Source organism: Bos indicus x Bos taurus, chromosome 13 (assembly GCF_003369695.1).
Source record: "Bos indicus x Bos taurus breed Angus x Brahman F1 hybrid chromosome 13, Bos_hybrid_MaternalHap_v2.0, whole genome shotgun sequence".
In the NCBI taxonomy this organism is placed as follows: Eukaryota; Metazoa; Chordata; class Mammalia; order Artiodactyla; family Bovidae; genus Bos; species Bos indicus x Bos taurus.
Window position 1 is genome coordinate 15,309,194 of NC_040088.1, and position 27,682 is coordinate 15,336,875.

Here is a 27,682-nt window from a genome sequence, read left to right on the forward strand (position 1 = left end):
TGACAGCGTTAACTATAACCGTGTCATGTATTGTTATATATCCTGGGTCTTTACCTGAAAATTGCTGATCTATTTAGTCCTTATACAACTTTATAAGGTCAACACTAATAGCATACCAATTTTGTAGATAAGGAAACTAATGCACAGAAAAGTTATGCAAAATCCCACAGCTAGCAGATCAGGGATATGAACCCAGATAGTCTGGCTTAAGAGCCTGTGTTTATAATCACTAGGGGAAAGTCTTGGAGCTTGACAAACCTCAGTTAGAATCCCACCTCCACCATTTGCCTGTGTGCTGTTAGACTATGACATACCTTTTTTGAGCCACTGTCTTATCTCCTGTGAAATGGAAATTTTCAGTAGAAACCCTTATCTCAGCGCACTGAGGGAGGAGCAAACAAGACCAAGTCTGCAAATCTCATGCCCATCAAAGAGTCACGTGCAGTGCATATTCACCTCCTACATCCGACTCCAACTCTGTTCCTCAACACAGCACAAGAGCTGGACCATTTCTCCCAGCCCAGCCACCCTCCTCTATATTGAAATACAGAAAATGACAGAAAAGGGGGAGATTTTCTTCTCCACTTTTGCAAACCCTCATGACACTTCTAGCTACTGCTCTTCAAACTAGCCTAACAAAGGGACCCTGCCCAGCTTGCCTGCCTGAGGAGTGTCTGGGTCCCATCACCTTCACCTGAAAGCTACTCTCCAGTTTGCCACGCTCCCCTAGTGACACAAAAGAACAGGGTCTCCTCTAAGTTCCATCACTTTGGCTTCAATTTGGCTTTCCAACTTACTTACTCAAATTGTTTTACCTCTTCTTGGTCTCAGTTTCTCCAGCTGTAAAATGGGGCTAATATTTGTTTTGACTGCATGGCATTGTTGCTAGAGAGGATTCAGTGAGACAATATTATCTACTACCACTTGATAAGAATATCAGTATGCATCTCCATGAGAAGGAAGTTAAAAAGGGCTTAGACTCCCCATGTTATCCTCCACATAAGTCCCTGTTCAGGAGCCCCTCCATCCTGGTTTCTGTCCGCAACCCCGCCACCACCGCCACCACCAGACACCATCACCAAACTGACACAAAACAGCAGCTTCCCCTGGTTCCTTGAAAAGCTTTTCTGGTCCTGGATTGATTCTGATGGAATTGCCTTGTATGGACATGTCTTCATCATGAAAATAGTAAATGTTTTCCCTACGTCTGTCTCCCAAAATGGAGGTGCACAAGTTTGTTCAGGGAGCCAGAGAGGGGCCTCTGAGCCCTCAGCTCATTCTCAGGCTCTGGCTTCAAGAAGAGAGACCCATGACTGGAGAGGCCACTCCGTGATTCCACCCAACTCTACAAATCATTGGAACTCAACCAAAGTCATTGTGGTGCCCCTTTGTTTGAGCCCAAGTAGCATGAAATTTCCATTTCCTATATTTATTTTTCTTCCTATATTTTATTTCCTGTATTTACCTTGGTTCCTGTCTTTGGAAAATATCCCGCCTCAGCCTCCACCTCCTTTTCCCCTCTGGCAACAGCTGACCTCTGCTTCTACCAAACAAAGCTGGGTTTTCACTGCTTTCAACCCCATATAATGAAAGTGAGAAGGATACTAAGCCCCTCCCTCATCTTGCCAGTCTCAGAGGAAGCTCCTCTGACCTTCCACTATTGTTATTATATTATCCTCATTACCGTGACCACTGCCAACCTGGGCCCACCCTGCATGCCATCTCCTTATTTCCCAAGGCCCCATTGTTCAGGGTTTCCACAGTCACTCCTCTGTTCTGGCCACTGCAAAGCCCATAAAGTAACCCAACATCTCCGAGCCATCATCCCACTCCCCCAGCCATGTCTCGCTTCCTGTCCACACACGGCACCTCCGCCTCTGAGTCACTCTCCCTCCGTCATCTCTTCCTGCCCCACATCCTGGCCTGCTCCCTCACCAGTCTTTCACAACAAACTTCCCTCAACTCCTCACACTCTGGGGTCCTGCACTTAGAGAGGAACTTGAATTCTTGCATCGCTCTCTAAGTTAAGCTCTGGTGCTTAACTAAGCACCATTGTTTAACTTAGCTAAGTTAAACAATGCCTATGCTGGTCTTGCCATCTCCAGGACTTCCTCCAATGGGCTGCTGGAATCATCTCCCCAAAACTCAGAAGGATCAGTCTACCCACCCCCTCTGAGTCCCATCCTGCAATGAGTCCCCATTCTCTAGAAAATACAGGGCAAATTCCTTACTGCTTTTATTTTTCTTTTCACTGCTTTTTTTTCTGAAGTTGCAAAACTAATATATGTTCTTTGCACAAAATTGTTAAAATTCAGTAGATTCTGTTGTTGTGGTTCAGTTGCTCAGTCATGTCCAACTCTTTGTGACCTCATGGACTGCAGCACACCATGGTTCCCTATTCTTCACCACCTCCCGGAGCTTACTCAAACTCATGTCCATTGAGTCAGTGATGACATCTAACCATCTCATCCCCTGTCATCCCTTTCTCCTCCTGCCCTCAATCTTTCCCAGCATCAGGGTCTTTTCCAGTGAGTCAGCTCTTTGCATCAGGTGGCCAAAGTATTGGAGCTTCAGTTTCAGCATCAGTCCTTCCAAAGAATATTCAGGGTTGATTCCCTTTAGGATTGACTGGCTTGATCTTCTTGCTGTCCAAGGGGCTCTCAAGAGTCTTCTTCAGCACCATCACTTATTACTTTCTACCTAATAACATTATTATAATTTGGTTTTAATGATATATATTTTAAATATACATATTATATATATTTAGCATGCATGTGTATATTTAGAATATATATGATTCAAAACCAAATATTAATAACACAAAGCATATATTTTATGTCTATATCTATGTGTATATTTTAGATGTCTATGTATGTCATACATGGATATATAAGTATATAATGGGATAATAATATGCATGGGGTTTTGTAAGTCTGCTTTTTTGCTAAAAATATACTGTGAACATTTCCCCATTTAGTAAATACTCTTCTAAATCTTGATTTTTGATGGTCACATGGTACTCCGTTGCTAAATCTATGATAACCAGTCCTCTATTGTTTGACATTTGTTTTTTCGCATGTTTTTTAAATTATAAATAATAACTTGATTTAAAAAACTAAGCATTTCATATTTAGTTTCTATTGACATCAAAATATTATCCTGGCCACTGACCACAAAGTCCCAAACACACTGAGATTCTTATTAGTTATAAACCCACTGTTCCTTTTTCTACTTCCGGCCTCTATAGCTTTGCACATTCTAATTCTCCTGCCAGGATGACCTTGAGCTGACCCCTTTCTGCCTGGCAAACTCCTCTGGATGCTTTAAAACCCAATTCAACTGCAATACTTCATAGGAAGGTCTCCTTGATTGCACTAATCCAGGAGTGAGCAGACTTTTCCTATAAGGGGCCAGAGTAAATGTTTTAGGCTTTGTGGGCTACCTACAGTCTCTGTTGAAACCACTCTGCTGTGCTGTTTTAGTGTGATAGCAGCCACAGACAATATGCCAACAAATGCGATGGCTGAGTGCCTATCATTATTTGTGGGCACTGAAGGTTTAATTTCATATAATTTGTATGTAACATGAAATACTATTCTTTTTGATTATTTTTCAGCCAATAAAACTTAAAAAGCATTTTGAATGCGTGACTCATATAAAAATATGCATTGGGCTGAAATAGCCCACAGGGTATAGTTTCTTGACCCCAACACTAAACACTTCCTTCTTCCTCTGCTTTTCCAGTGTCCCAGGGTACCATAAACACAGCCATTTGGGTACTGGACTAAGCACCCAAGCACTCTTTCGTTCTGCCACTACATGAGTCATTTTCAGAGAATTATGGTGAATTTTCACCTCTGAAAATTTCCATCTTTCCCAGACCCTGACTTGGGTCTAGAGCCCAGGAGATACACAATCCATGTTTGTTGAAGGAAGGACATAGGAGGGTTGGGAGGAAGTGAAAGAGACAAAATCCAGACTATGGTGTCTTTCATAAAATATTTTCTTCCACTGACTTGCAGAAATGAATCCTTCGTTCAGAAGAGTTTGCTTGTTATTCTTTGTGTTACCATGTCCAGTGACATAAAATTGAAGGCTATTAAAATTTTCTAATGCATTGTGTTTTTTTTAACAGATTGTATCTGAGATGCACAGAACCAGGGAAGTGTCACAGATCAAGTTCCCAGGAAGTCAACTCTGAGATGGATATTCAGGTACATGCAGTTTATTGGCGAGTGCTCTCAAGATCAACTGGTGAGGGGTACAGGAAGAAAGACTGGCCAGGGGAGAATGTAACTGTGATGCAGTTGCAACAGAAGCATCAGTCAGTTCCATAAGGAGTCCTGGAGCTGGGATAGCTTTTCAGAGCTGTTCCAAACTGGGGTTAGAGGGACAAACCATTACAGCCTGCACTGATTGGTCATTGGGCGCAAGTTTCCACAAAAAGTGACATGACCCTGGACCAAGAGGCTTTCTTTGGCTGAGGGCAACTTCCTGAGGATTCAATAGAGGACTCTCCCCTGCCAATACCACCAGTACCTATAAGAATAAGTTACAGGACTTCTCTGGTGGTCCAGTGGTTAAGAATCTGTCTGCCAGTGCAGGGGACACAGGTTCCATCCCTGGTCTGGAAAGATCCAACATGTCTTGGGGCAACTGACCCTGTGCACCACAAGTACTCAGTACTCTAGAACCCATGCTCTGCAACAAGCGAAGCCTCCACAATAAGAAATTTGTTCGCTCCAACTAGAGAAAGCCCGCATGAAGCTATGAAGATTTGGCTCAACCAAAAATAAATAACAGTTTTTAAAAAGACAGTTTACTCCCCAAGAGTCTTAAAAGCTTTGCCTCTAGGACTTCCTTGGTGGCTCCGTGGATAGGAATCCACCCGCCAATGCAGGGAACTCGGGGTTGATCCCTGGCCTGGGAAGATTCTCTATGTTGCAGAGCAGCTAAGCCCATGTACCACAACAATTGAGCCCAAGTTCTAGAGCCCGCAAGCTGAAACGACCGAGCCCATGTGCTGCAACTATTGAAGCTCACACACTCTCAGGCTTGTGCTCAGAGACAAGAGAAGACACTACAATGAGAAGCCCACACACCACAACAAAGAGTAGCCCCCACTTGCTGCAATTAGAGAAAAGCCCGAACAGCAGCAAAGACCCAACATAGCCAAAAAATAATAAAATACACGAGATCTTAACATCCTTAGAGCTGCCTGTGTTCATACAATGGCCACCACTAGCCACACATGACTATTTAAATTTACATGAATTAAAATTAAATAAATTTTAAAAATCAGCCCCTCAGTTGCACTACTAACTACCCAGTAGCCACCTGTGACTAGTGGTTAGCTAGCCTACTGGTAAGTACATATATAGAACATTTCCATCATACTAGAAAGTTCTACTGGACAGTGCCTCACTAGAGAATAGACAGTGGTGGGAGGTTTCTAATATTGAAAAATTAATAATAATAGACATGGCCCTCTGACAGGTCAATCTCATTGAGAAAATAAAGCTACAAGGCAGAAATGACCATTTCTTAATGATAATTGAATAAAAGAACCCCAAGTAAAGTATTTATATTGACCACAACCCTCCACTCACCCCTCCTGACTTCATCAGGTCTTTGGAGTTCAGCTTACCATTACACTCGAGAAACTTCTAGGAAATTGATGAGCATGAATCCTAGCTACATATCAGGTGATCCAACTGAACACATTTTTAGAGCAGCTTTGGGTCTTCCACATAGGTGTGGGGTTCTTAACTGGCTAAAATCCAAAGTGTCCATCTATCAGATGAGATCAGTCACTCAGTCGTGTCCGACTCTTTGCGACCCCATGAATCGCAGCACGCCAGGCCTCCCTATCCATCATCAACTCCCGGAGTTCACTCAGACTCACATCCATAGAGTCAGTGATGCCATCCAGCCATCTCATCCTCCGTTGTCCCCTTCTCCTCCTGCCCCCAATCCCTCTCAGTATCAGAGTCTTTTCCAAAGAGTCAACTCTTCGCATGAGGTGGCCTAAGTACTGGAGTTTCAGCTTTAGCATCATTCCTTCCAAAGAAATCCCAGGGCTGATCTCTTTCAGAATGGACTGGTTGGATCTCCTTGCAGTCCAAGGGACTCTCAAGAGTCTTCTCCAACACCACAGTTCAAAAGCATCAATTCTTCGGCACTCAGCCTTCTTCACAGTCCAACTCTCACATCCATACATGACCACAGAAAAACCATAGCCTTGATTAGATGAACCTTTGTTGGCAAAGTAATGTCTCTGCTTTTGAATATGCTATCTAGGTTGGTCATAACTTTCCTTCCAAGGAGTAAGCGTCTTTTAATTTCATGGCTACAGTCACCATCTGTAGTGATTTTGGAGCCCAGAAAAATAAAGTCTGACACTGTTTCCACTGTTTCCCCATCTATTTCCCATGACGTGGTGGGACCAGATGCCATGATCTTCATTTTCTGAATGTTGAGCTTTAAGCCAACTTTTTCACTCTTCACTTTCACTTTCATCAAGAGGCTTTGAGTTCCTCTTCACTTTCTGCCATAAGGGTGGTGTCATCTGCATATCTGAGGTTATTGATATTTCTCCTGGCAATCTTGATTCCAGCTTGTGTTTCTTCCAGTCCAGCGTTTCTCATGATGTACTCTGCATATAAGTTAAATAAACAGGGTGACAATATACAGCCTTGACGAACTCCTTTTCCTATTTAGAACCAGTCTGTTGTTCCATGTCCAATTCTAACTGTTGCTTCCTGGCCTGCATACAGATTTCTCAAGAGGCAGGTCAGGTGGTCTGGTATTCCCATCTCTTTCAGAATTTTCCACAGTTTCTTGTGATCCACACAGTCAAAGGCTTTGGCATAGTCAATAAAGCAGAAATAGATGTTTTTCTGGAACTCTCCTGCTTTTTCGATGATCCAGCGGATGTTGGCAATTTGATCTCTGGTTCCTCTGCCTTTTCTAAAACCAGCTTGAACAGGAATGCTATTTTTCTACACAAAAGCAAGCAATCAGTTTGGCCCAGCCGTCTTCCTCTATGGTGTTGTCATCAATTGGAAGTCAGTCTAGAACAGAGAAGAAGGGTGGATTTGTGGGTCATTGGGACTCATGCCCCATCTCTATTGCCACTAAATAGCAGTGTGACCTTGGGCAAGTCACACCATCTGCATTTTCTCATTTTTCTCACTTATGATATGAAGATAATAGTCCCTATATTACTTACCCCACAAGTGCTTGGGGAAGATATAAAATGGAATCATGAAAGGTAGAATATTTTATAAACCAAGTACCCAGCTAATATAAAAGGGAAATAATCCATTTAATGCAAAGGTCAAACCCAACTCATCACTTTATGGGTCTAAACTGCACATTACCAGAAGTGATCCGCCCACAGCAGGTTCAGGCGTATGGTCTCTAGGTTCCCAAGCAAGGTGCCCCAATCCTTGAATGTCCTTTGAATCCTTTGAAATGTCCACAGTGTGCTTAGCAGGATTAAAATCTCTGAATAGTGGACTTTAACATCAACCATAACAATATCAGAGTTACTCCCATGTTATAAAGTTGTCTTGAAACATCTATAAAAGCACTCACACTCCGTGGATTGCCTTTGCTCTCCTTCATCGCCACAATGTCCTGGAAAGGCGATATTCACCCTCTGGCCTTCTCGCTAGGTGATGTTCTCATGCGTTTCAGGAGAACAAGGTCTTGCCTGGTTGGCATGAAGTTGTAACTCCTAGCTCTGAACCATAAGATATTAAACTTCATCATCATTCCATTCAGCCTTAAAAATCTATGTACAGCCAAGATAGCCACAAACCCAGTTGTAGCAAAAATGTATATTACGTGCTGACAAGACTTGGTAGCATGCCTACAATGGGGTAGATGGACAACCACAAACTCTGGTGTCCCATTTGGGAACTACAAGCTCTGTGTAAGCCAGGACTTCAGAACTGATAATAAGATGTGAAAACCTATAATGGAGACTGATTTTAGAACCAAAATCCCAGAACAGGTGCTGTGTGTTTTCTTCGCATTGCAGCATATACATTTGGCCCTTCACCAAACAAAGCATATTTTTATGTTTCATCTGTGGGTCTATAAAGACCTCCAGATCTCTGTCATCTGACAAAGCCCTCCACTCACCCCAACAATATCCTGTCATCTCCTACTCTCCATTTCATTCTGTCTACTTCAGCCACAGTATCTTCCTGCTTTTCCTTGCAAGTGTCACACTTCCTCCTGCTAAAGACTTCACTTGGAAGTCTTGAACATTCGGATGCAGTTATCTTTTTGCATTAGTATTTTTGTTTTGAGAGAATATATACCCAGGAGTAGGATTGCTGGATCACATGGTAACTCTATTTTTACTTTTTTTGAGAAACCTCCATATGGTTCCCCACAGTGGGAGGACCAATTTATATTCCTACTAACAGTGTACAAGGGTTCCCTTTTCTCCACATCCTCGCCAACATTTGCTGTTTGTGTTCTTTTTGATGCTGGTCATTCTATCAGCTTTGAGGTGATATCTGATTACGGTTTCGATTGGAATTTCCCTGATGATTAGTGATGATGAGCATCTTTTCACATGCTGTTGGGTCTGGACTTTAAGCCAGACTCAGGATTCAGAAGCACGGTGGTCTAAGGCCTTACCTAAGCCTGACTTTCTTCCTTTCCAAAATGAGCATGGATATCTCCATCTCAAGGCCTTGTAAACATGCTGATGAAGAAAGTACAGAGGCAGCAGGAATGGCAAGGATCGGGTACAAACAGGGGGCAGAGGTGGGTGGTCTCACCTCTGTGAGACCAGGAAAACAGGGAAACAGAAGAGCTGAACAGAAACCACAGCCAACTCAGGTCCATGGGACTCTCTCCTGGGACCCCTGGGCCTTGGCGTGTTTCTCTGGGAAGCCAGGTTCTTGTTAAGTAAACACGGAGACTGAGACCAGCCTCCAGTTCCCACCCACTTTCACTTTCACAGGACACATGGCATGGAGCAGGCCTCCCTTTGAACCAGACCCAAGATATCCCCCTAAGCAAAAGCAGATTGACTGGTTCACACACACACCCTCGGGGCTGTTTTCCATGGCAGGCCCTCCTATGGTTGTTATCATTTTCCTCTTTTAGAAATGGCTGAGTTATCACGCCTGCTGTCCAAGTTTCCCCATTGGTACAAGGGAATATGGCTCAGAGATCAGACCTGAGCCAGCCGTTCACCTCAGCTTGACATTTTCCCTCTCATAGGGCTGTTATTTGGGACAACGTCAAAAGGCATGAAAGGAAAAGAACATTTTCACTCTGGCTTGAAGTTGGCCACAATTGCAGGTGTTCAGATTGCAGCTGAAAGGAAGTAAGAGTTGAGGATTTGTGATTTGAGCTGAAAGGCCAAATGGCTTTTTGACAACTCACAGTAAAATGTCCAGAAATGTGGATGCCATGAGAAAAAAAGAAGTAAAAATATAGAAAACTTTGAGAAATTGAACCAGTTGCAGTGTTTATTTTTTGACGTCTAGATGGATGAAATTTTCTCTAGAGTCTCTTGAAATGCTAATATCCTCTATTTCAAGATAAAAGTCATTTTATTATTTTAGGCATGATGTGAAAATTTTACTGGATCCAAACTATAATATCCTTGACTACTTTCCTAGAAAATAAGTACAAACTTACTAACTGAATGCCTTTTCAAGTTTTCTGAATTTCTATATACATTAAGTTATACTTGGCTAAAATTTGAAGGATTTGCATACTTTGGTTTTTTAAGAACTTTTTAAAATTGTATTTACTCATTCATTTATGACCTTGCTGGGTCTTCATTGCTGTGTGAGGGCTTTCTCCAGTTGCTGCAAGTGGGGGCTCTCCTTTGTTTCAGAGTGTGGCCTCAGTAGTTGTGGCACACAAGCTCAGTTCCCTCACAGCATGTGGAATCCTCCTGGACTAGGGATCGAGCCCATGTACCCTGCATTGGCAGGCAGACTCTCAACCACTTGACCATCATGGAAGTCCTGCACACTTTAGATTTGTGAATATTTGAGAAGCCATCACTTCAGTCAGTTCAGTCACTCAGTCGTGTCTGACTCTTTGCAATCCCAGGAACGTAGCACACCAGGCCTCCCTGTCCATCACCAACTCCCGGAGTCCACCCAAACCCATGTCCGTCGAGTCAGTGATGCCATCCAACCATCTCATCCTGTCATCCCCTTCTCCTCCTGCCCCAAATCCCTCCCAGCATCAGAGTCTTTTCCGGTGAGTCAGCTCTTCGCATACAGGTGGCCAAACTATTGGAGTTTCAGCTTCAACATCAGTCCTTCCAATGAACACCCAGGACTGATCTCCTTTAGTATGGACTGGTTGGATCTCCTTGCAGTCCAAGGGACTCTCAAGAGTCTTCTCCAACACCACAGTTCAAAAGCATCAATTCTTCAGCGCTCAGCCTTCTTCACAGTCCAACTCTAACATCCATACATGACCACAGAAAAACCATAGCCTTGATTAGATGAACCTTTGTTGGCAAAGTAATGTCTCTGCTTTTTAATATGCTGTCTAGGTTGGTCATAACTTTCCTTCCAAAAAGTAAGCGTCTTTTAATTTCATGGCTGCAATCACCATCTGCAGTGATTTTGGAGCCCAGAAAAATAAAGTCAGCCACTGTTTCCACTGTTTCCCCATCTATTTGCCATGAAGTGATGGGACCGGATGCCATGATCTTCGTTTTCTGAATGTTGAGCTTTAAGCCAGCTTTTTCACTCTCCTCTTTCACTTTCACCAAGAGGCTCTTTAGTTCTTCTTCACTTTCTGCCATAAGGGTGGTGTCATAATGAGAGATAAGAGAAATCTTTCTAATTGATGTCAGACTCAGCTGCAAAAATCACTCGACTTCATATTGAAAATTCTCCTAGCTCCTCCTCCTGCCCATACTCTATAGAACAAAGGAAATATTTCCAGAAACTCAGTCACATACAGAAAGGCATAGGATAAAGCCTCTGCCTTCTCAGATTCCCAATGAAATGCCCAAAAGATTGTAAATATGAAGCAAAGTCTTCACCAGCCCCAGAAATATTCTAGATGAGAGGGGAGCCAAGAAGAAGGCAGGCTCCAATTTCCTCTATAATATGGCAGCCCATCTGGAAAGAGAATGGAAGATATTCAACTGAAATCCACTCATAGGGCTGCTAGCTAGATACAAGACAAGTCAAAAGGCAGTAGAGGTGTTCCATTTGGAGTTTCTCACTATGAGAGGTTAGCAAGATTGTTTCCACTGCAGCTCTAGATGGTCATATACCTTCTCCTGTCCCCAGTAGCTGCCATATGTAGAGTAGAGCTACTTGTATGTAAGACCAGAGAGTGGGATGCAACTCTCGCCAATTTCTGGTTGCCGTGCCAACATGGAGAAGACGTTGTATGTCCCACTGATGAAGACCTTTTCTGTGCCACCACCAGGCCCACTCATGTCTCTAGCTCTTGCTCCTTTCTGAATCACCAGAAACTTCTGGATGTCTGAGTCAGGAACAGAAATTGAGAGCAACCCAGACATTTCTGAACTTTCAACCTAAAGGACTATATAGAAACTTAGGAGACTCTATATGAGAAAACTTCTGTCATATCTTATTTAACTAGGAGCTAATGCTGGACAAGCGTTGATCTTCTTCAATAGAAATTCTTCAGTTGTATAAAATTTTTGTTTAAATTGTAGATTCTAAGGTTCTGTTTCCAAGATCTTGAATCAGTTTAATGAAAGGAAGGCCATCTGAAAATTTAATAATCAAGATGATTCTACTGCTGATAACCTGTGGCCAATATGTTGAGCACTCTCCTAAAATGTTTTATAAAGAGTGAAAAGATATTAAATCTAAGAAAATATATTCTGATTCAAAAAATTAGGCATATTCAGAAGAATCAAATTAGATCACTAATAAACAAGGCAAAAAGAGTATTATTTTTGTTCATAAGAAAAATCAAAAGGACATTGAATTTATGAAACTATTGCAGTCAGACACAAAGATGATATGAGATCAAGAAAAACTGCAGAGATAAACAACATGATTTTAAAATCTGAAATAAAATGAAAAGATTTTTAACTTCTGAAAATATGACAGACTAAGAATGATGAAAAGCTATTTCTTCCTGCAATGAATGGAGAGAAATCCTGGATAAATTGCAAGATTTTTTTTAATGCATAGAAATCCTTGAAGAAAAGAAAAGAAACCCTATGTTTCCAAGATAAGGGAGGGAAGTCTATGAGCTGATGTGGCAATGGTCCAGAAGGAGTTCAGGTTTAGGAAACAGGCTTCAGGTGCCCCGGAGTCTCCCTATTCACAGGAGGATGGGAATACACAACTGAAGACAAAGCAAGGAGTAGAATTAGCTCTGCGGCTCAGACGGTAAAGCACCTGCCTACAATGCGGGAGACCCGGGTTCAATCCCTGGGTCGGGAAGATCCCCTGGAGAAGGAAATGGCAACCCACTCCAGTATTCTTGCCTGGAAAATCCCATGGACAGAGGAGCCTGGTAGGCTACAGTCAGTCCCATGGGGTCGCAAAGAGTCAGACACGACTGAGCGACTTCACTTTCACTTTCTTCATAAGGTCAAGATTCCCAAAAACATATTCAAACTCTGAAGCTCAGGCATCACTGTGTAAATTCAGTAAGGAAACTTCTACTGCAAAGACATGATGGATTCTGACAGAAGACTTTGAACCATTGCTAAAGACGAGCTAGAAATCAAAAATCACAAACCAATGAAGAACTGGGACCACAATGGTGGTGACTCCTCAGATCTAAGAAACAAAAGAAATAGGAAGTACCAGCTAGTTTTATGAAAGATATGAGTAAATTAAATATATTACAGATGATTAAAGAAAATGGTGATGAAAGAAAAGAAGAGGATGCAAAAAAGATGAAGCAAATTTGAAAAAGACTCCTTGACTCCTTTCTGGAATATAACTTCTAGAATTAAAAATATAGATAGTGGATTATATATACAGTAGCTTCTTAGAACACTGGAAAACTGAATGCAACAGTATATAACAGGTACAGAAGTGTGTATATGTATGTGTGTGTATCAAGTTGGAGTTATGCCAGGAATTCCAGTGTAATTACATGCTAGAAATATCCATTAATGAAATTCACCTCATTAGCATGTTAAAGAGGTAAATCATACAAGCATCTCAAAAGAGTCCCCAAAAAGCATTGGATAAAATTTAATAGCCTTTCTCAATTTAAAAAAAATGGTCCTAACAAAGTAGGGATGAGGGAAGAGAAGGATAGCTTCCCGCTACAGCGTATGCAACATCTTGCACTAAAAGGCCCATCACATACTGTATGGAATGATGTGAGTTCAGCCTTCTCTTTAAAGTTAGGACAGAGGGAAAGGAATGCTATTATCATTGCACCCATACAGCATTACATCCTAGTCAATGCAGGCATGCAAGGAAAAGCAAGAAAACATTTAAGGATTAGAAAGAAATAAACTTTCCTGCTAGCCAGATAGACAACATTGATTATATAAGGCAATACAGAAAAAGAAAGTATTACAACTATTAAAAATATTTATCATTATTGCCAGAGTAATATATTAAAATTAACATCACATCTATAAAAGTAGAAACTATAATAAAATTTAAAATATCATTCTTAAGACCTACAAAAGGTATATCTAAGAATAAGTATAGCAAAGGAAAGACAGAAAAGCAAGACATTTATGAAGAAAATTATAAAACTTTTTTTAAGGGCATAAAAAGAATTCTAAATACAGAGATAGCTATACCATGTCAATGCATAAAAGAACTCACTTTTGCAAAGGAGATGATAACACCTAAATTAATTTATAAATATATTTTTCTAATGAAGTCACAATAGAGATCCCCATGGCAATTGATAAACTAATGTTAAAATGCAAATGAAAGAATATAAATTCAATATAAACCAAGATGATTTTGAAGAAAAACTGATGGGTGATTTTCTGTGTAATTTATTTATCTAAACTCTTATGAAGCTACAGGAACAAAAAGAGTGTGGCATTGCTACAGGTAAAGATAAATTGACCTGGCAGAACTGAGGAAAATGCTCCAAGAAAAATTTACCAATATATAGTGGCATTATAAATTTACAGAAGAGAAGATTTCTTTAATTACATTGCAGCAACTGGCCACCATCCAAATTGGGGGGAAAAAAAAAAGAATGAGTAGACTCCGTACCTCACACCATACGTGAGCATAAGCTCTTTATGGATTAAAAAACTTAGTTGTGAGAAGCAAGTTTAAAAGCTTCAAAAGAAAACTGTAGGAAAATACCTTTACGATCAGTAAGAAAGATTTTCGTAAACAAAAGATAAAAAGCACAAAATATGGAAGATTGATGAATTTACTAAAGTTTTGTATGAAAAAAAAAGAATATAAGCAAAAAGAGAAGGTGCAGACACGCAGAAGTTATTTCTAATTCATATAATAGGAAATCAAATCCAGGAGATATAATGAATGCCTTTAAATCAATTTTTTTTTAAAGACAAACCAGTAAGAAAAAGGCAAAGACTATAATCAGAGAGCCATGAAAAAGAAAGTAAGAATAGCCAAAAAAGCATCTGAGTGATGATCAATTTCTCAGCAGTTAGAGACACGTGAAATAAACTATAGTAAGATACTGTTTTACAACCATCAGATTTACACAAATTTTAAAAGTCTGATGATACCATGTGTTAGAGAAGATACAGTACTTAAAATCAAACAACCAAAAAAAGCTTTCTCTTTCAGGACAACTTTTCCTAGAACATTTACAAAAATATGATTACATAATTAGGCCTTGATGAAAACCTCAAAACGTTCCAAAGAGGAAAAGTCTCTTACAGTCTATTCTCCAACCATAGCAGAGGAAAACCAGAGATTCATTTCTAGAATGTGAATTCAAAAAACAGTCACTTGGAAATGTGACCTAAAGGCAAAATGTAAAAAACTTTCAGAAGAATATAAAACCTTCCAAAGTAATGATTGGTTTGTGTAAGAAATCAAAACTGCAAATTCATAGTATTTTGGAAATTATTATAATAAAAGAAACAATACAGATGAAAATATAACTAAAAATGCCTCTGTTTTCTATGTCATTCTGTTAGTCTTTCTTTCTATATACATAGAAATGTAAAAATTAAGTAAAAAAGAATGAGATGTTTATACAAATACATATATATGTATTCACACATACTTGCAAATGTAAGTGTATATATATATACATATGTATCCACATACACCTATATGTACACATATTTATATAAATGTGTTTATTTATACACATGCATTCTATGTAGAGTTTAGATAGACTTCCATGGGTTGAGTGAAACGGGATCCCTTCTCAGATTCCTCTGTAACAAATGCCATCAGTTCAGTGACCACAGGTCTTATAGCCATCTCTTCACACATCTGCCATCTGCCATCAGTGCTAAGTCCCTCAAGATCAAGGTGTGTATCAGAGCCTTTCTCGTCACTGGCACAAAGGGTACTTTCACCAACACCTGACATAGTTTTTAATTTGGGAGTCTGATGGTTGTTAAATGATGTCTTATTGTGGTCTCATTCACATTCTTATAATTACTCGCCATATTGTACATGTTTGGGGCCACACTTATTATCTCTTCCATGAATTTCTGATGATACTGCCCTTTTTCCTATCGCTTTTTCTTCTTGTTGGCTTGCAAGAACCATTTATATCATTGGGCTTTCCTGATAGCTCAGTTGGTAAAGAATCCTCCTGCAATGCAGGAGACCCTGGTTCAATTCCTGGGTCGGGAAGATCCTCTGGAGAAGGGATAGGTTACCCACTCCGGTATTCTTGGGCTTCCTTTCTGACTCAGCTGTTAAAGAATCCGCCCGCAATGCGGGAGACCTAGGTTCAATCCCTGGGTTGGGAAGAATCCCTGGAGAAGGGAAAGGCTATCCCCTCCAGTATTTTGGCCTTGAGAATTCCATGGACAGTATAGTTTATGGGGTCACAGAGTTGGACATGAATGAGCGACTTTGGGCTTTCCTGGTGGCTCAGCTGGTAAAGCATCCACCTGCAGTGTGGGAGACCTGGATTCGATCCCTGTGTTGGAAAGATCTCCTGGAGGAGGGCATGGCAACCCACTCCAGTATGTATGCCAGGAAACCCTCATGGACAAAGGAACTTGGCAGGCTACAGTCCATGGGGTCGCAAAGAGTCAGACATGACTGAGCAACTAAGCACAGCACAGCACATTATATCATTACATATTCTGATTTCATTATATATGAAATCCTTTATATGTTATATATACATTAAATATAAAATACCTTCTCCAGTTCTTAGGCTATTTTTCTTTCTGCTTATGTAATCTTTGTTATACAAAGCTCTCATTTCCTCTTACTCAATTTATCAATCATTCCTATTTTTTGAAAACTTTTCCTACTGCTAAGTTAGATAAGTATTCTCCTGTATTTTCCCTTGAAGATTTAAATTTTTTTTTACTTTTTGTATTTAGATCACATTTCAAAGAGATCACTCCATAAGTGTTTCTGAATTAATAAAACAAAGTAAGCTCAGCTCTCTACTTGAAATACTTGATCCTTGAGAAGTCAGGGAAGACTCTAAACTAGGATCTGACTTTGTCTCTGTGTAAGACAGATTTTTCTAAGCTCTACTATGTAAAAAGCAACCTTCAAGTCTTAGCTTAGAAAACAAATATTTGCCACTGACCTCACACTTTAGCTATGGCTTAGCTGTGGCTCTGAGACTGTTCCAAACTGTGGGTAAGTTTCAAGTCTGATCATTAAGGACTCAAGCTAAAGGAGCAATCTTTATCTGATTGTTGCATGCTTGTCTTATGGTAGAGGGACAGAGTAAGAGGAACAGTGGAAGTTTTCAATGGTTCTAAAATCTTCTGTGCAGTCAGAGCAAACAGGTCATTGGGCAAAGTAAGTCACATCATAGACCCAAAGTTAATGGGATGAAGAGAATATATTGTCCACAAGGAAGGATGACAAGGTAAGAAGGGCCTGAAAAATTGTAAATAAATAATACATTCTACCACAGTGTCTCCTCTCAAATCTTCATGACCACTGGCCTGTTAGTGTTTTAGAAGGCTGGTTGTGTATTTGTTAAAGATCATTCAAAAACAGAACTTAATATCTACTCTAGGTTCTCTCGAATGGTTGATATAGTACAAGGGGCAAACTTTTTGTTGACATCCCCAATTTAGTCCAGCAACTGTGTCTCTTACACATGTTCACTGCTGGTGCAAAGGAAGGTAAGATCTCCCCACCCCATGCCTTGAGGCAGTTCTACCTTCCAGTATGGCCAAGGCTCAACCATCACATGTTGGTATCCTGAGCTCCACCCTAGCCAGGCTAGAACTGGCCACAGAGCAGCAGATTGAGTGAAAGGGATAATCAGAGTTGGAGGAAAAAGAAAGAAAAACACAAATTCCTTTGGCAAGGGAAATGCTTCTTGGCATCTGCAATGTGAAACATTTGTTCTGTAGTTGGCTTGGCTGATCTTGGCTTTGCCTGCATCCATCACCTCCACCTGGCCAGCCTGTCTGTATCAACAGGTAATGCAGAGAGGCAAGCCTCAGCGTTCATGTGCCAGTGTTCTCATTTCAGCTTCTCAAGACCTAATCCAAATAGCAACACCTCCCTCAAAGCAACACAGTTGGCTGAGTATGACCACCCTCTGCCAGCGATCATTTAAATGAAATCTGAGCTTGCCCTGAAATGCATAGAAGGTGTAGAAAAGAGCCTAGCAACACAGTTCCTACAACCATAAGTCCCACCCACAGCAGATAGGCACGTGGGGTAAAATTATGCATTGTAGAGGTGGTGGGTGGGGGAGACAGGGCTCTGCATTTGCCCACTCTTTTCTCTGCACTAAACTGCTCAGAGGATTCAACCTGAAGACTTTTGACATGCAGTAAGTATCATGGCCCACTGATATGGCAAGGCTTCTTTAAGTGTGATTCCTGGTGGTCCCTGGATCCATTGACTGGGAACTTGTTAAAAGTGCAAATTTTCAGGTTCTACCCAACCCTTGCTATGTCAGAAACTCTTAAGACAGTTCCCACCCTTCTGTATTAGAGCAAGACTTCCGAGTGATTCTGATGCATGCTAAAGCTTGAGAACCTCTCTGTCAAAAAATAAAGTGGTCCTTGGGTTCGCTCCAGCCTTAATCCTAATTTTGGAGAACAATTAGTGTCCTAGATAAAAGACACTTCAATTATAATCCCCAACAAAGACCCAAATCAAAGTTTCCTGTTGGCAATCCATCACCATTAGGTACAATTCAACCAATATGACCAACACAGAAGGCAACAGGCATACCTCCCAGTGAGAAGAAGAGATAGAATAACAGATACAGACATGCAGTATGGGACTCAGATTTCCTTCATTTGAATCCCAGCATCACCACTACCACTCATGTATGTGACCTTGCATAAGTTATTAAAAAAAAAGCTTCCAACAGAGTTTCTCCATCTGTATAATGGGTATAGAAATCATATTTTCCTCGAATTGGTATAGGGCAGTGATTCTCAAAGCATGATCCCTCGATTGGCATCTTCAGCATCACCTAGAAGTGTGTTAGAAATGAAACTCCCCTGACCCACTGCTTAACAAATGACCCCAAAATTTAGCAGCTAAAAAATCAAGCATATCTCAGCTTCTGTGTGTCAGAAATCTAGACATATTTGCCATATGGACCTCATCCTAGGACTGCCTCATGACACAGCAGAGTCTTCCACCAGGAAGAGAGATATAGGAGAGAGCAAGAGAGAGTGATAGAATCCATGGCATTTTTTAAAACTTCATTGCAGAAATGGTACTCCATCTCTTTTCCCATATTCCATTCTTTAGAAGCCAATGAATAAGGTCAGTTCACACTCTAGGGGACACAAGAGCAAGAATACCAGGAAGGAAGACTATTGTGATATCTGCCTGTCACACCCACTGAATCAGAAATCCCAGAGGTGAGGATCAGACTGAAGTGACTTAGCAGCAGCAGCAGCAGCAGGTGACTCAGATATACAGTTTTTGAAAAGTCAACGAGATAATGGAGGCCAAGTACCTCCCACAGTGTCTGGCACATGGATATGCAAGAAAAGTTATCTATTTAGGTTACTGTTTTGATTTCTTTTATATATAATTTTATTTATTCATTCATTTATATATTTTTGGCTGTGCTGGGTCTTTCTGGCTGCATGGGTTTTTTCTCTAGTTGGGGCAAGTGGGGTCTACTCTCTAGCTGTGGTATTGGGGCTTCTCATTGCTATGACTTCTCTTTGGGGAGCACAGACTTCAGCTGCACGGGTTTCGGTGGTTGTGGCACATGGGCTCAGTAGTTGTGGTTCCCAGGCTCTAGACTTAATAGTTCCCAGGCTTAATAGTTGTGGCGCATGAGGGTAGATGCTCTGCAGCATGTGGGATCTTCCCAGACCAGGGATTGAACCTGTGTCTCCTGCTTTGGCAGGTGGACTCTTTACCACTGAGCCACCAGGATAGTCCCTATTGTTTTGATTTCTAAAACTTTCTGCCTGCACTCAAATATCAAGTGTCATATAAACCAGGGGTTCTCAAGGTTTAGCTGAACCTTGGAATCACCTGTGGAGCTTTTAAATCATGATATAAAAGCTTCAACCTAAACAATTATATCAAAATCTCTAGGGATGGGACCCAGGCATCATATTCTTCAAATTTCCCTTAGAAGATTACCAACATACATTTAAAACAAATAACCACTGAAATAGACCCAGAAAGTAGGATGGCTTTTGTCTCTATTAATCTAGCTTCTTGGAGCTAGAATATTGGCAAAAGAATCGTTGATATGTGATTATAAATCAAAAAACAAACATACAAGCAAGCAAACAACCAGGCTCTGAGGTGTGTATCTTGTAAGTTACTTAAGATCTTTCCTGCCCCCTTGTCCTGTTCGGCCCCTTCCCACTTTGCCTCTGGAGAGGAACTTTGCCATCCTGCCAACTGAGAAAGTAGACCTGGGAACGCACGTGTACTGGCACCATGACTCGTGGCTCAGATACTGAGACGGTGCTCCTTACAAATCAGAGTGTTGGAACAGAGGGCACACGCGTTCCCTCTGGCCTTGACAGGAAACACTCAGTCACTTAACTTCACCTGAGGCAATTGGAAAGCAAACTGCTGGCCAGTAGGGGCGAGGCCATGAGCCAACACAGAATCTGGAGGGATAGGACCACTCTTGCCATGAGGTCTCTAGAGAACTGAGCTCAGCCAACCTGCCCTTCTCCTCGTCTGGCAGAGCCCTGAGCCTGTCCATTCCTGGCCCAAAATCTACCCTGATGCAAAGCAAGCTCATGTGAGGGCAGCTGCTCTACCCAACCAGCAGCGTCTGGAAGAGATCAACCAAAATACCAGCTCTCTTCCAGCTGCCCACCCCACCTCCGCCCTGAGGAATTGAACTTTGGGAATCTGCGCTCCAGTGGTTCTGGCTAACATCATCATCCAACATGCTGATCAGGGGATTGTCAGATGCTCAGATGCTGCTCCAGAATATTCTTCTTGGAAGCTCCCACCAGAGGGCTAATTTGGTCAAAATGCTATCTTTCGCAGCACGGCTTAAATAGAAGCAAAGAAGATGCAAGAGGGGAAATTTTGTTTAATTAAAAAATAATAGCCACAAACCTCCACTCCCACAGTTCTCACTAACCAGCTCAATCTTTCATGACTCAAGAACCAAAAACACTGCTGGCAGCTATGGGGCAGCGGGAGAGGAACAGCCCTGGGGGTGTGGAGAGCACAGTGGCAGGACCACAGACTCAGTGAAGGCGGGCAGAAGATGCACCTTCAGAGAGGCCTGGCGCCCCTTCCTGCTCTGACACTGTATCATTTTGGCAGATCTCTCTGTGCTCCTGTTCTCCAGTCTTTAGAAATGGAATTACTATCAATCTAAGGGTTGTTTAAGGATTAAATAAGATGATAAATGTAAAAGGATTTAGTGGTGTTTGGCACAAAGTGAGTCTCCTTTCTAGGATAAGAAAGGGGGAGAGGGAGCAGAGAAGAAAAGGGAGGAAAGATGGGGAGGAGGGGGGAAGAAGGATGACAGGATGGGGAGGGGAGAGGGAGGAGGGAGCGGAGGAGGGGAGGAAGAGAAGCAGAGGAGGAAGGCAAACAGTGAGGTCATCCCTGGTTGTCATGGGGACCCCGCAAGCCCCAGAGCCTGCACTTGGGGACACACTCAGGTTGAAACACAGAGCACAGGAGCTATTCCTGCCCTCTTCTGTCTCTAAAGCAGGTATCCCTAAATGACCACTTTCAGGCAGCCACTACTAACCAATCAGCATGGATATGAGAGAAGCGATCAACATACAACTTTTAGGCTAGGCTTGTAATTTAGTGAAGGAAATCTCCATGATTCACAGATATCTGTTTATCGTCTGAAATTTCTCTAGAAACTTGCTTCATAGCTTTTATGTCTCTACCTTAATGATGTCAAACACACAGAGTGTCCTTACCGAAAAGGAAACTTCAAGGTGGCTCAGCCTACAGACCCTGGTGTAATGACTTTGTCCTTTCATTGGCCCACTGTTTGGGTGTCCTAAAGCTTATCGTTTTCTTGATGGCAGCAGCCTCTGTTAAGAAAACATTTCTGTGGCCTCATAGTGCCAGGTCAGGCTCGTGGTTATTTTTATGAAAATAATGTTAACAATAGAGCCCCGACCCAGATCCAATATTTTTCACGCACTCTGTCTGAAAAGTTCTCTTTCCAGGATGGCTGTAACCAAAGGGATGATGATTCCAAACAGACCTTCAAATCCCAAGACCCTTCCCCAAAAGAATTTTCCAACTTGACATCTGGACCTATTTCCTACATCAACTGTGCATCAGTACACATGCCCTTTACAATTACAAATAAAATTGGGCAAGATATGTGGATATTTGCAAATGATTCCTTATTTATAACAAACTCTTGTTTAGGAAAAAAAAAAAATGAAAGAAAAATCTTCCATGACAAATGTTTGCCTCCCTGGCCAGAGGTGAGCGTCCAAGGAAAGTTCTGGAAAGTTCCCTGCTCACTGCCTGCAAGAACCAGAATCCAGGCCTTGGCAGCCTGTGGGGCACTCCTTGCCCACTTGCAGTGAACTTTAGGAAAGGACATCATGGCCTACTTTTGAGGAATCATGCTGCCAAATCCAGAAGAGGGAGGGGAAAAAAAGATGGGGGGAAAGGGCTTTGATTCTGGAAATTATGACTTGCTGACATCCTTCTTCACTCCCCTTATAATCTGCCTAACTGTAGACACGACTTTAATTATAGATGGGCAGGTGGGGCCAGCCAAGAAAGGGCTGCAGCTGGAATTTGTGGCTGTGGGATAGCCGGGCTCAGAGTCTTCGGCCCCTCCTTGTGTTTTCCCTGCTCCCCAGGTTCTTCTTCCAGAGCTAGCAGTGCCCTCTGTGAGTGTTTTTCAAATGCTAAGTGAGCAAGAGGACTCCATGTCCTGACCAAATTCTCCCCCAACCTAAATAAACAGTCAAGGATCAGAGGCTCTGAGAACACAACTTCTGTCTTCTTGGAAGATTAGCTGCAGTAAAGCCACTTTGCTCTCAGGTGAGCCACAGGGAAGCTCATTTCTCATCTCTCATCCTAAATCAAATATAAAGTATTGAGGATTCCCTGGTGGTCCAGTGGTTAGGACTCTGCACCCTCACTGCCAAGAGTCTGAGTTCCATCCCTGATCCGAGAACTAAAGATCCTGCAAACATTGCGGTGCAGCCAGGAAAAAAAAAAAAACTCAAATAGAAAGTGTCACAAGAAGAAGGGGTGCTGAAGTCATTACTGAACATCTCAGCTGTGCCAGACACTGCAGTCACTTTCTCGTGTGTTGTTTTCTCATTGGATTCAAGTAGTATTCATGTGATAGAGGTTGATGACTCTCCTTTTATAGACAGGGAAACTGAGAGACAGTACAACTAGGTCTATACAACCATGAAGAGAAAGAACTAGGCTTTGAAACTGGGACTAGTCTGTCTTTCGGGCTCCTGTTTCAGTCCAATCTCCTTGTCCATTTAGTCTTTTGAAATCACGACTTTGCTTACACTCTAGAATAGTTCCTCTTGCCCATGGGGACAAGTACAGCTGCATATCTGGAAGGGTTGGGGTACCAAGTAGGGGGTGAAGGCTGGGGACAGATGTGTACCCTGTTAAATGGCCTGTGAGCTACATGTACACATGTGGAAGCTGGAAGAGGGGACTCCACCGCCTGCCACGAAGTCGTTATCCATCAATCATGAAAGAAATTATGAAGGAAGGAAGGAAGAGTTGGATGAACAGGTTCCTGAATGTGTAGGACTCCTTCCCATCCCTTGAGGCTTCATTTCCAGCGTGTCCCTGTTATGTGGAGCCAACATACCTTCAGGATTAAGTTGGATAAAGACTTTGAAGAATGAGGAGTTTGGGAAATGGCCTCCTCAACACACACACACACACACACAAGTAAAATAATAGCAGATCATGTAGGTTTTGTTGCTGGAGTAAGTTGACAGTACTTTGAAGAGTTTTTTTTATTAAGAACTTTTTAGAGCAGTTTTAGATTCACATCAAAATTGAGAGGTGGGTACCGATTTCTCACGTATACCCTCTGTCCCCAGACATGCATAGCCTCTACCGTTACCAACATTCCTTCAACGGTGGTGCCTTTGTTACAACGGAACACACATGGACCCATCAGAACCACCCAAAGTCCATAGTTTACCTCGTGGTTCATTCCTGGTGTTCTGTATTCTGTGGGTTTGGAAAAATGTGATAATGACATGTATCCATCACTGCAAACATCATGTAGAATATTTTTACTGCCCTAAAAATCCTCTGAGCTCCATCTACTCGCCTTCCTCCCCCCAACCCCTGGCAACCACACGTCTTTTTACTGTCATAGTTTTACGTTTTTCAGAATGTCATTTAGTGCAAACTGTATAGTATGTAGCCCTTTCAAATTGACTTCTTTCACTTAGCGATAGTCATTTTTTTAATTATATATATATATATTTACTTATTTATTTTTGCCTGCCTGAGCCTTCCTTGCTGTGAGCAGGCTTCCTCTAGTTGCGGTGAGCAGGGGCTGCTCTTCACTGTGGTGCTTGGGCTTCCCACTGCGGTGGCTTCTCTTGTTACAGAGCACAGGCTCGAAAGTGCATGAGCTTCAGTAGCTGGAGCTCTCGAAGGCTATAGAGCACAGGCTCTAAGTTGTGGTGAGTGAGCTCAGCTGCCCTGCTCCATGTGGGATCTTCCCATACCAGGGATCAAACCCATGCCCCCTGCATTGGAAGGTGGATTCTTAACCACTGGACCAGCACAGAAGTCTAGTGATAGTCATTTAATATTCCTCCCTGCCTTTTCATGACTTGAGAGGTCACTTCTCTTTAGCAGTGAATTGTCTGGATGTACTGCTGCTGCTGCTACTGCTAAGTCGCTTCAGTCGTGTCCGACTCTGTGTGACCCCATAGACAGCAGTCCACCAGGCGCCCCTGTCCCTGGGATTCTCCAGGCAAGAATACTGGAGTGGGTTGCCATTTCCTTCTCCAATGCATGAGAGTGAAAAGTGAAAGCGAAGTTACTCACTGCAGCCCACCAGGCTCCTCCGTCCACGGAATTTTCCAGGCAAGAGTACTGGAGTGGGGTGCCATTGCCTTCTCCTCAATTTACTCTAGCATTAAGTAAACTTCTTTCTGGATGTAGTTGCTCACCTTAGTTCATCCTTCTAATAAGCCTGTTGATCTGGTCTTCCCTGTTGCCAGCATCTCCACCTTCTACAAAATGGGTGGTCTTTTTCTTCATTCCACCTCGTGGAGAAGACAATTTAAAGGGCCACAGGAAGTTGTTTGCTTCTTTGAAACGTTTTCCAACGGTCTGGATGTACTACATTCAATGTATTTATCCACTTATCTACTGAAGGACATCTTGGTTGCTTCCAAGTTTTGGCAATTAGGAAGAAAACTGCTACAAACGCCCATGTGCAGGTGTTCCTGTGGATGTAAGTTTTCAACTCCTTTGCATAAATACTAAGGAGCATGATCTCTGGTCAGTATGATGAGTATTTTAGTTTTATAAGAAACCACCAAACTTCTTTCAAAGTGATTGTACCATGAAGGCCTTTTCTTTTTCTATCAGAAATCATCTCCCACTGCCTCTGATCAGCCCCAGGTGATGTCATATGGCTCCAAAAAGGTAAGAGCCATACCAATTACCACAACTGCCCTTGCGAAGTACTTCCAATGTTCTATCCCCTTCCACTTTCCTAATATACCTTCGAGAGAAGTTTTATCCTTTTCCCACTTCTTAAGGATAAGGGAATTGGAGAAAGAAAAAAAAAGACAGAAAGCAACTTGATTAAGGTCACATAGGAAATAACCATACTAGGATTTGAACGTCTCAATCTAACTCCAGCTCCTAACTCTACCCATGAGTGACAAGAGATTCATGGAAATTAATTACTGCTGATTGACAATAAATGTTCATCAACCAAACAACACCAATGGATGAGAACAGAGGATTACAGAAAAGATGCTTAGTAATTTCTGAGTTCAGTAATTAGTTTTGCATAATTACAAATCATATCTTCTCTGGGCAGTGTTCAATGGGACCGTGAGCAAAGAAAAATTGGTTCTTTAAAAACAGCCCCTTTCTTGGGAGGAGGGAGGGATAAATTAGGAGTTTGGGATGAATAGTTAAACACTATTATACATAAAATAGATAAATAACAAGAACCTCCTGTATAGCACAGGGAACTATATTCAATATCTTATAATAACTTATAATTTAAAAGAACGTATATGTGCATGTGCATGTATCTGAATCACTTTTCTGTACACCTGAAATTAACAACATTGTAAATCAACCACACTCCAATAAAAATATATATAACAAAATAAAAATTAAAAAGCAAAATTGTTTTTAATACCAAAACTAATAACCGCCTAAATAAAAGGCATAAGACAAACATTTCAGAAATCAGTTTTCAATCTCAGTTTTTGCTACAGGTTTCCTGAGGGTTGTATAGCAATCATCACAGTGATTATGAAAAACTAAGCTGGGGTAGGGTCTATGTGGTTGGACTTCTTACTGGTCGTTTAATAAAATCACAGCATTTTATTTTTTGTCTGTTGAGAAATTTATATACTAAATAAAACAATTTTCTTGTAATGTCCAAAAAAAAAAAAAGAATGGTCCCTTTCTTTCCAAGCTGATGTGAAGAGAAAGTGTGAGGACAGGCCGCAAGTCAGGGTGGTAAGGCCAGGGCGTGAAAGCGCGTGGAAATATTCAGAAAATGTTTGTTAAATCAATGAAGGAAGGTCTCTGGAATGAAGATCCATTCATGAACGGGTCTCTCTGGGAAACCTAAGTATACTTGAATCACCTTTTTAACCAAGACAGCCTTCACCAACCATTCTGAAAGCCAGCAAAAACATCCTCAACCCTTGCTATTGTTAAGACTTTATGTTAAATACTGTATTTTACACACACACACACACACACACACACACACACACACACACAAGGCATCTTCCTGCAGTCAAAGAGTTGGATTTTTTAAATGTGCATTTAAGCAACTTACTGACATCATAAAACTGGAAGACTTAAGATTATTCAGTTCAGTTCAGTTCAGTCCCTCAGTCGTTTCTTTGCGAGTCTCAGTCCGACTCTCTGCAACCCCATGAATTGCAGCATGCCAGGCCTCCCTGTCCATCACCAACTCCCGGAGTTCACTCAGACTCACAACCATCGACTCAGTGATGCCATCCAGCCATCTCATCCTCCGTCGTCCCCTTCTCCTCCTGCCCCCAATCCGTCCCAGCATCAGAGTCTTTTCCAATGAGTCAACTCTTCCCATGAGGTGGCCAAAGTACTGGAGTTTCAGCTTTAGCATCATTCCTTCCAAAGAACACCCAGGGCTGATCTCCTTCAGAATGGACTGGTTGGATCTCCTTGCAGTTCATGGGACTCTCAAGAGTCTTCTCCAACACCACAGTTCAAAAGCATCAATTCTTTGGCGCTCAGCCTTCTTCACAGTCCAACTCTCACATCCACAGGAAAAACCATAGCCTTGACTAAACGGACCTTTGTTGGCAAAGTAATGTCTCTGCTTTTCAATATGCTGTCTGGGTTGGTCATAACTTTCCTTCCAACGAGTTAAGTGTCTTTTAATTTCATGGCTGCAATCACCATCTGCAGTGATTCTGGAGTCCAAAAAAATAAAGTCTGACACTGTTTCCCCATCTATTTCCCATGAAATGATGGGACCGGATGCCATGATCTTTGTTTTCTGAATGTTGAGCTTTAAGCCAACTTTTTCACTCTTCACTTTCACTTTCATCAAGAGGCTTTTGAGTTCCTCTTCACTTTATGCCATAAGGGTGGTGTCATCTGCATATCTGAGATTATTGATATTTCTCCCGACAATCTTGATTCCAGCTTGTGCTTCTTCCAGCCCAGCGTTTCTCATGATGTACTCTGCATATAAGTTAAATAAGCAGGGTGACAATATACAGCCTTGACGAACTCCTTTTCCTATTTGGAACCAGTCTGTTGTTCCATGTCCAGTTCTAACTGTTGCTTCCTGACCTGCATATAGGTTTCTCAAGAGGCAGGTCAGGTGGTCTGGTATGCCCATCTCTTTCAGAATTTCCCACAGTTTCTTGTGATCCACACAGTCAAAGGCTTTG